Raw genomic sequence first — 10,853 nt, forward strand, 5'->3', positions numbered from 1 at the left:
AGCTCCTCTTCTTCTCTTTGTCTTTTACAGGCTGGAGCTCCCAGGGTTCAGCATAGACCCTCTTCCTTCTCCCTCTCCTAGGACATCTCGCTTACTCCCAGGGCTTGGTGTCCATTACCTGCTAACACGTCCCCAACTTCCATTTCTAGCCCAGACTCATTCATTCACTCACTCACTCACAAATATTTGTTGCCAAAATATTGTCACTGTAATGTAAGCTTCATTGTGCAGGGACTATCTGTCCTGCTTACAGGACAGGGCTCCCAGATGTTAGGGCCTCAGTGACACTTGCTAAATGAATAAATGAATTGTGGGCCTCTTGGGACTCACTCTCTCAAACCTTGCCAGGCACAATCCTCACCCTCCCAGGGAGAGGAGGCCTAGGAGGAACCCAACCTTCTAATCTGTGCCCAAAGTCACACACAGGAGGGTTGGGGCAACTCCTAAAGATCCCCAGCACATGCCTCTGGCCCCCACTTAGCAGTTGAGGAAACTGAGGCCCAGAGCAACAAAGCGACTTGTCCACAGTCACAGAGCAATGCAGTGGCGGAGCTGACTCCTGGCTCACAGATGGTGCTCTTGCCACTTGTCTTGGGGAACGGTGGGTGCCAGCAGCCCCAGAGGGGCTCCCTCAGCTCCCGAGGCACTTGACAGCCGCGAGCGTGGCGTATTTCTGTCACCTTACATAATGGCAGGCAGGTAATAACCACTCAGTCTCTGCCGTCACCGTGCATAATAGGCAGGAAAATGAATTCAAATGTCACTCGCTACAATAAAAGAAAGTATTCTTAGCATGTGCAGCCTTCAGTGGGGCTGAGGCTAGGGCACGGCGCCTTCTCAATGAATCACCTGGTAAAGGAGGAGCGAGAAGAGCTCAGTGATTGCCTGGCAACGGTCAGCCCCGAGAAAGTGTAATCGCTGGGGTTATTTTTATAAGTGCGGATGGTGAGTGAGTGAGTGTGTGTGTGTGTGCTTGCGCGTGTGTGTGTGCAAGGGTGAGTGGAGCAGGCCAGGTGCACAGGGACCTGGAAGGGGGTGAGAGAGGGCTTGTGCAAGCGTGCACACGAGTGTGTATGTGCATGCATGAGACACTCAGGGATCTGGGCACACGGGTACCGTATGCGCACCCACTGGACAGCCAGCCTCATGAGGATAGGGAATCTTCCGTCTTCTTCACTCCCATTCCCGGGTGCCTAGCTGTCCCTGACCCATGCTGCTCTGTGCCATCGAGTCAGTTCTGACTCATAGCAACACTATAGGACAGAGCAGAACTGCCCCATGGGGTTTTCTAGGCTGTAATCTTTATGGGAGCAGATTGCCAGGTCTTTCTTCCGTGGAGCTGCTGGGTGGGTTCAAATCACTAACCTTTTGGTTAATAGCTGAGTGCTTAACCACTGCACCACCAGGGCTCCTAGCACTGTCCCTGGCTAGAATAGGTGCTCAACTGTTCACCACTGTTTTCTCAGTGCCTGGCCCATGTTGTCGTTGTTGTTCGCTGCCCTCGAGTTGGCCCCTAACTCATGGCAACCCCATGTGCAACAGGGCAAAATGCTGCCTGGTCCTGCAACATCTCCATGATGGGCTGCAGATTAGACCGTTGTGATTCAGCACGTTTTCACTGGCTGATTTTCAGACATAGATCACCAGGCCTTTCTTCCTAGTCTGCCTTAGTCTGGAAGCTCTGTCAGCGTCATGGCAACACGAGCCTCTACTGACAGACAGGTAGTGGCCGCACACGAGTTGCATTGGCCAGGAATTGTATCGAGTCTCCCACGCGGAAGGTGATAATTCTACCGCTGGACCGCTACTGCCTCGCCTGGTGGCGCTAACTTGTCACCACTCCTTCCCTGTCAGCACAGGTCCTAACATACAGTAGGACCTTTACAAATGTCTTTTCAATGAATCAACGAATCAAACCAGCCCCACTGTCCCTTCGTCAGTATAACCCACCTTGTTTCCACCACCCCAGTCCAAGCCACTATCATCTCTCTCCCTCTCCTTCCTCCATCATGGCTCCTTCAGCCCATGGTCCAAGCAGTGGTCAGAGGGCCTTCTAAAAACTCAGATGGGAGCAAGCCACTCTCCTGATTAAAAATTAAGAAACAAAAACCTAATGGCTCCACATTGCATCCAGAATAAAACCCAAACTCCTCCCCAGGACCTCAAGGTCCTGGGGTGGCTCGGATCCACCTATCTCCTCTCCCACCACCTCACTCCCACTCCCTTTTCAGTTCTTCTGAGGAGGCGACATTTTCTGCCCCAGGGCCTTTGCACCTGCTGCCCCTCTGCTCTTCACACAGACACTTTCTCTTCCCTCAGGTCCAGTTAACTATGGCACCTCCTGAAGGAGACCTTCCCTGCCCACACTCTCTAATCCTTGCTTCCCTCCACTCTGTGATTTTCTCCAGCCCAACTCTGGGCCCCTCAGATCATTTATCACGATCCCTGAGGATCCCCTATGTTAGTTTCTGCGCTAGCTAGCCCAACATTGGACGCCTGGTGAGCACTCACACTGAATGGCCATGTGTGGGCGTACTGATGGGAAGGTGAGGCCCCAAAGCTGTTGATCTGATTGAGCTGGGAAAAAACACACTTCCCAAACTGCCAGCCCTCCTTGTTGCCCTCACCTGCACCTCATCTGCACTGCTTTTTACTCAATTCGAGTTTATAGGGACTTGCATTTTCTTTCAATAGGAAACTTTCTATCGCTCTTTCAAATGAAAGCTTGCCATCAATGAAATGTAACTATTAAAGCAAACCCAATTACAAAAGCAAGCATCTTTTTAAAGCTAACTGGTCAAGGTAGCCTGCTCTGAGGCTCCTCCTGTGCCCAGGCTGGGTCCTTCTCTGTTAGATGTTGAAGACCCGGAAGCACCCAACTGAGGCTTTCTCTTGCTGTGATCAGGAGAGCTGGAAGAGAATTATGAGGGTGTAACTGTCTCACTTTGACATTCAATGGTATTTATGTCTTGCTGTCTGTGAACACAGCTTTTGCCTTCCTGCCCTGAACTTTCCTGTCCCAGGGAATGAGCCAAGCCACTTTTCTAATCCCTCCTGGTAGTCAAAAGACATACCTGAACCAAACTCCAGGAGGCAACTCTGGGTCCAGAGGGCGAGACTGGGGGTCACTGGGAACCTCAGTTTCCTCTTCTGGCAAATAGGAATGTGGATCCCAGTCATGATTGCTTGGCTTCCAGGCAGCTGTGAAGGTGAACCGGGATCTCAGAGGGCAAGCCTCTCATGCCCAGGAGGGAGGGATCTTGACTGCAGTCTTCCTTGAGCCTCCAGCCACCTCCCGGGACAGTTTGGAATTTTTATGTTTCGGTCTTTGTCTGCAAGGGGGAAATGTAGGCCTCTTTACATAATTTTCATCCCATGAGGCCGGGAAGGGGGTCTGCACAGGTGTTTTCTGGAGGGAGGAGGGGGAGCTGGGAGCCTTGGGGCGGCTGTCACTGGCAGGAGGCCAGATGCGCCTGCATTTCAAAAGGACAGAGAGAGCAGGGCAGCGTTATTGAGCACCTACTGTATACGTGCCTGTGCTCTAGCTGCCACACACACCCTAACTTATTAACTCCTCCAAACAACTCATGAGGCAGGTCCTCCTTCCATTTTACAGATAGGGAAACAAACTCAGAGAGGGAAGGTGCCTGCCCCAAGTCACACAGCTGGGAAGTGGCGGAGTCAGAGCTTGAACCCAGGTCTGCCTGGCTTCAAATCTGTGATCTTAACCGCTGTGCTTTTAGCCTACTTTTCAAACAGCTATGACACTTACAGGAATAATAATACTTCTTTTATGTGGGCAGATGTTCCGAGCTCCCAGGGGGCTTTGGGAACATGGGGGAAGCCCAGAGAGATAAGGTGACTCGTCCCGGGTCACACAGTGTTTCTGGGTCTCCCATCTTGCAGCCCCCTGGTCCCACTGCAGCTGTTTCTGTCATCATTCCACTCTTCCTCCAGCCTGCAGACAGCCCATCCTTTCCAGAGAATCTTGTCCTAACTGGCAGAGGCCTGCACCCCAGGGCCTGGCAGCTCCCAGTTATTCAGGGTCACTTGTTCCTAAGCCCCCCCGCCCACCCCATGCCGGAGAGACCAGGGGGTGACTGTGAGGGGTACAAGATGTTATTTTCCACAGAGTAAGCATCTGGCAGGGACGTACTCCATTTTTCTCTATCTCTAAAGTAAAGCGACTCTCTAGGGAAGAGGTAGAATTTATGATGAAATCCAGGGATATCCCCTAAAACGAAAGCTTCCACCAGGCCACACTGACCAACAGCCTCTTCTTGGCCTTCATGGCCTTGGTGGGGCAGACTGACCCCTGGTTTCTCGGCTTTCAGGATGGAAAACCACTCCCCTCCCTGTCCCTCAGCCCCTACAGGCTTCCCTCTCCTCTCTCCACAGGCTTTTCTCTCTTCTGTCTCTCTCACTCTCTCCGTCTCTCGGTCCATCTTTATCTCTGTCTCTGTTTCTTCCCATTTCTTTGCTTTATGTCCATGTGACTTCAAATCCTGTGCACTTTACGCCAAAGGATGGAACAGGAAAACAGCTGTTAAAGGACACACGCTGTAGCTACACACTGTTAGCTTTTTTTTCTTTTTCCTTTGGGGTGGAACTCAAAGGGAAAAAAATCCATAAAACAAACATTTTAGGAGATGAGTAAAAGAAAAAGGAAACCTCTTAAGAAATTATTTTTTTTAATAATTTATTTTCATTGTTGTTGTTGAAAATATACATGGCAGAGCACACACCATTTCAACAATTTCCACACGTACAATTAATTCCGTGACATTGATTACATTCTTCGAGTTGTGCAACCATTCTCACCCTCCTTTTCTGAATTGTTCCTCCCCTTCACATAAACTCACTGCCCCCTAAGCTTCCTATCTAACCTTTCGAGTTGCTGTTGTCAATCTGATCCCCTAGAGACAGTTCTTTAAAAGAGTACCATGCTCAAGGCAGACATTTTTTACTAATTAAGCTAAACTATTGTTTGGTTTGAAGAAGACTTCAGGAGATATTTTTGGTTTAAGGTTTAAAGAGTATCTCAGGGTTATTATTGTTATTTAAATTTAAAAATCAAATGAAATTCAGTGCTTTCTCCTTTCTCAAACCAGTTCTGAGTCCAAATTCTCCACCCACCCCTCCCTGGGGCTCCTCTGAGCCCAGCTCTTTGAGAAATGGGAAGAAGACTGCCCCCACCCCCCACCTCTGGGTGCCCAGAGGGTGAGATGCTCGGGAAAAGTCTATGGGGAGGGGTGTTTCCATGCCCTGCACCTGCCCCAGGGTACATGCTCCTGGGATGGTTTCAGCTGTGTGGCCTTGGGCAAGTTGTTTGCCCTCTCTGAGCCTTGGTTTCCTTATTTACAAAATAAGGGGTCTGGGCCTTGCCACCCAGAAGTGTCTCCCTCCTGGCTTTGGAACCCAAACAACTTGATGGCAACTACCCACAAAACAAGAAAAGGTGAGGGGAAGGGAAGGGGGACAGATGAAGTTAGTAGAAGCCAAGTGGGGGAGAAGAGTCCCCTCTGGGGTAGAGGGCAGTTGCTGGGCAGGGACTTTGGATGGGCAGCTCTGGGCACCTTTCCCCATGTCCCAGCCCTGGGTTAAAATTCTGACTCCACCACTGACTCTCATTTCATCTCCTGCTCCCTCCCCCTCCCTCAGTCTACTCTGGTCACAAGTCTTTGCTCTTTCTCAACTCTCCTTCCTTACCTTTCCACCTCCCGATCTTTGTTCTAGCTATTCCGTCCACCTGGAAGCTTCCCCCACCACCTCTTGACCACTACTGCAGACTTCAGCTTCAGCTGCCTCCAGGAAGCCTTCCTGGATGCCCCTAATCTAAATCAATCCCCCATTAAGCCTCTCATTGTGCTTTTTGCTTTCCCTCTGGAGTCTGGATCTCAGTTGTGGTCCTGATGGGGTTTGCTGTTGACGTAACACCAGGTGCTCAGTAAGTAGCCCGGAAAGACTGGATCTGCCTCCTCCGGTGCCCACTAGGCTTGGGCTCCACCTGAGGGATGGAGAACGAAAGATAGTGAGCTCCCCATGAGTTCCTGGATGATACCAGGCAGGGATCCCAGAGGTTGATGCTCAGGGGGTCCCTCATTCCTGTGTATCAACTCAAAATCAACTAGGGAGTTTTAATTCTCACCTCAACTCCAAGAGCCAGATTTTGTTATTCCAATTTTCCAGGTGAAGAAACGGAGGCTCGGAGAGGCGAAATCACTGCATCAGCCACACAGCTAGGATTTGAACCTAGGCTCCACTGACGGGCCAGTCTGCCCGGCTGCCCCTCCAGGGCCGACAGGTGAGTCATTCCATCCAGTCCCCTGCCGAAATATTCTAGTTGATCCGTGGCTGAGGACCAGAGAGATGGAGCAGTTTGGCCTTGCTGGGGATCCTGGCTACAACCTGTGCCGCCCCTCTGTCCCTAGGGTCTGGGACAGGAGGCCTTCTCTGGGGGGTGGGGTGGGGGAGACAGATTATCCAATAGGCAAAGTAAGCACAGTGCTTACTTTGTTTACTAGATCATCTGTAGTGAACAACGTCACATTTTTTCACCACATCAACGGTTCTGCTTCTAGGTATGGCTGGCATCTGTCTCTCTCTAAACCCCATAGCAGGTTCCTACAGAATTAAAGCCTCTTTTAGGATTTTTTTTTAACTGGGGCAGGGAAACCCTGGTGGTATAGTGGTTAAGTGCAAGGGCTGCTAACCAAAGGGTCGGCAGTTCGAATCTGCCAGGCGCTCCTTGGAAACTCTATGGGGCAGTTCAACTCTGTCCTATAGGGTCACTATGAGTCGTAATCGACTCGGCGGCGCTGGTTTTGGTTTGTTTTTTTTGTTTACTATTTTTTATATGCCTAGGAGTCCTGGTGGCATAGTGATTCAGTGCTACGGCTGCTAGCCAAAAGGTCGGCAGTTCAAATCCACCAGGTGCTCCTTGGAAACTCTATGGGGCAGTTCTACTCTGTCCTCTAGGGTCGCTATGAGTCCGAATCGACTGGACAGCAGCGGGGTTGGTTTTGGTTAACAGAGGCAGATGGCCTAGTAGGCAAGGTAAGCGGGGGTTTACTTGCACCTAAGTACATGAAACTAGATGAAACCCATGTGAAATTGTTCACTACAGATTAGTGAAACCCATGTGAAATTGTTGACTACAGAGTAGTAAATAAACACAAGTAAACCTGGGCTTACCTTGCTATTGGATAATCTGCCCTTGCCTCAAGCCACCGGGGGCGCGGCTCCCGTGCCCGTATTTCAGCCGCCACTGCCGCTCCGCCCGCCATGGGTGCACGCAGTTAATTAGCAGGTCTCGGGAAGTTCATCAATAATAGATCTGGTGGCGGCGGCTGATTGCCGGCGCGCGACGGGGCGGGCAGAGCCCGTAAATCAGCTTGACGGGTGGCTGACCACGCCCGGCCGCCGGGCGGGGCGCGATGAAGGCGCCGCCCTTGGCAATGAACCGGGCCACCGGGCTGCAGGGCTGGGCCGGGGCGGCGGCCGCGGACCCTTTCTGTCTCTCGTTTTCTCTTCCTTCTGTCTCTTGGAGTCGGAATCCACTCGACGGGAAGTTTTCTTTCATTTCTTTTCTCTTTATCTCCATCTGTGGCTCACTTCCTCACCTTTCTTTTCTCTCTCTGTCTCCCACCCCTCCCCATCGTCAGCCTGGCCCGGGGGTCTTCCGAAGTCCAAGCTTGTGACCCTCAGGTATCCCCTGAGCACGCGCAGTGGCTTCCTTGGGTCCCACACCCACGCAAGACTCTCCCCTCACCGGCCTGGCCCCGCCTCCCATGTGGTTACAGGCCCCTCTCAGCTCAGGGTTCCTGGGTGTCTCTAAGCCTCAGTTTCCGCCTCTGAAATGGGAATAATACAGGTACTCCACGTGGAGTTCATGGGCCAATGCAGTGCCAGACTGGTAGTTGGTGTTGGGTGCCCTTGAATCTGACTCACAGTGACCCCATGTGACAAAGAATTGCCCCATAGGGTTTTCTTCACTCTAATCTTTCTGGGAGCAGATTGCCAGGTCTTTCTCCTTCAGAGCTGCTGGGTGGGTTCAAACTGCCAACCTTTTGGTTAGCAGTCGAGCACTTAAGGATTGTACCACCAGGGCTCCTTAAGGGCCTCAGAAATGCAGCTCTACCTCCCCCCAGCCACGAGCAGCCACACTCAGCCCTTGCTTGCAACACACTCAGCCCCCACAATCCCCACCTGCTCTTAGACATGTGATCATGGCCACGCTCTGCATGTGCCAACATATATGCACCAGTGCATGCGTGTCCACAATGTCACACACTGATGAACACACACATTCATGTATGCACCACGGACACGTGTGTCTATCTGTGTCAAGTCCACGCGTTCATCCTGTACACCTGTAAGCACACATGTGTTCACTTAGGCCCAAACTTGCTGCTCTCTCCTAAAGTTCCTCTAGTTGAAAGGAAATCCACAGGCCCACACTCAGGTTCACGTGCACACACAGAGCTCTATCTACACACATACATGATATGCCCACGTGTGAGCGCTGGCACACATACATGCACACCTGAGTTCAAGCCAAACTATGCTTGCCTGCATTTCCCAGGCGTTTTGTAGAGAGAAGAAACTTACCAGAGAACTCGGAACCTCAGGAGGGTCTCAGGGGCTGGTACTGGGGCTGGGGGAGCTCGGTGGGTCTGGTGCCCACATAATAGAGGTTTGCAGGCTGCCCTGCCTGGGCTCACCCATGGATTTCATTCAGCTGTCCCAGTGAGAGCCCCCCAGCAGGGGTCACCCTCCCTGTTGGTGGGTATTAACCTGGGCACCATGCACACGCACGTTCAGTTATGACCTGCACAGAAGAATGTCAGAACCCCAGAGCTGGGATCTGAAGGCAGAGCAGGAGGTAACCAGGCAAAGCACAGTTTGGGGAGAAGGTCTACCTGGCAGAGGGAATGAATGGTATGTGAAAAGGTCCTGTGGCAGGAAGGGACAGGTGTGCTCTGAGATTGAGAGAAGCAAATGTGTCTGCCGGGGCCACATTCCTTGGCTTTCCCCAAAGTGTCCATGACCCTGGATAATGGGCAATTTTGTAACTTAACGCAGAGCGTGACTCAAAGCCTCTTGTACAATCTTGCTAAGGAAATGTTCCTTGAATTCAGGTCTCCCAGCCAGTCTCTACCCTACTTTTAACCACAAAAATCTTCACCCAGCCTCTCTAAATTCAGCCCCTCTTCTTCTGCCTTAGGGTTCCAATGTCAAAGAAGGTCTCAGGCATCTAAGGCCAGGCTCAGGAACCTCAGCTTTGGGGAGCATTGGGCCAAGCAAGGGCAGGCTGGGAGGGGGAGGCTGGCCGTGAATATGCGGCAAGTTGCCATGGGCAGCTCTCTGCCTGTTTGCTCTTTGAGGCCATACAATTTTACCAGTGCGAGAGCAGCTGCCCATCAGGATGGTCAAGCAGGATTAGATCCCAGTGGGGTGGTGGCCTTCAGTGCCCCCAGCACCTTCCAGGCTGCCCCACCCCAGGGCTCGTCCACTGTGCCTGCCTCCCTGACAGACCCCAGACTGGCCATCACCTGCCCAGGCACAAGATTTTGTAGTTTCAGAAGTAATTCCCACCTGCTTCAGGGGGGCTCTTCCAGACCTCTCAGAGTGGGGTCACCATGCTCATTTGACAAATGATGACAAAGCTGCAGGGAAGGTGAGCTGCTTAACCAGAGCTCCAAGTAGAAGTTAAGGAGAAGAATCAAGCCTGAACCTGGACTCTCAAGTACTATAGCAAAAGAGTATTTTTTCACCCTTGGTTTCTTTTTTTTTTTTACCCACCTACCCACCCACCTTTCCTTCCATTCTTTCATGCTTCCTTCCATCCATCCATCCACCTACCCATCCATCCACCCATTCTCCCATCCACCTACCCATCCCCCTTATTTCCATCCATCCACCTACCCACCCATACACCTGTCAATCTACCATCTATCTGTTCATCCACCCACCCACCTGCCCATCACCCATCCATCCATCTATCTATCCATACAATCATTCACCCGTCCGTCCATCCATCCATCCATCCATTCACCCATCCATTCAATAAACCTTGTGGAGCACAGACTATATGCAAGGTACTGGGAATACAGAGGTAAAAAACCACAGCTATGTCCTCAGAGAAACAAACAAATGGTGATAATACCAATGGAGAAGGTCAGCAAACATCCCTAATACCCATGCTGTGTGCTGAGTAGTGCACCGGCTGCTGAGGATTGCAGCATCAATAATGACACCAGCAGCAATAACACCATCTACCATGGCTATTAATGCCCCTTTTGTCAAGGCTGAATGTATGCCAGCAACCAGGAGAAGTTTCTTAGAGTCATCTACAAATATTGATTTTGCTCCTACTGTGTGCCAGGCCTGAGGTATTTGATCTGAATTATTCACTGTCACAATTTTGTGAAGCCTGGGTATTTTGACTCTTGTTTGGGAAATAAGGGAACTGAGGCTGGTGGGATGGGGCGGTTGAGGGGTGCAGCAGGAGCCAGGTGGGGTGTGTTGGGCTCTGTCCCGAGGTGGCTGAGGAGTGGAGGCTTCTTGGAAGGGTAGATTTGGCCTGCCTGTGGCCTGCACAGGAAACACCTTTGCCCAGCAAACAGGATGGTCGTTTGCCACGGGAGCCTTGGGGTACACAGGGGCTGGGGAGAGGGGCCCAGAATAGCTTCTGCCCTCCCTGTACCCCTGCCCCCTGCCCGGCCCCTGTTAGCTATTCTGCAGCCCTGGCCCCTCCAGTGTGTGCAGCTGGGAACCCTCACGCTGGAGGCTGCTTCCTCTGAGATGCCCCTGGGCCTGAGCCCACAGAAGGGAAGCAGAGGCTCAGAGAG

The sequence above is a fragment of the Loxodonta africana genome, chromosome 19 (genome assembly GCF_030014295.1).
Source record: "Loxodonta africana isolate mLoxAfr1 chromosome 19, mLoxAfr1.hap2, whole genome shotgun sequence".
Lineage (NCBI taxonomy): Eukaryota > Metazoa > Chordata > Mammalia > Proboscidea > Elephantidae > Loxodonta > Loxodonta africana.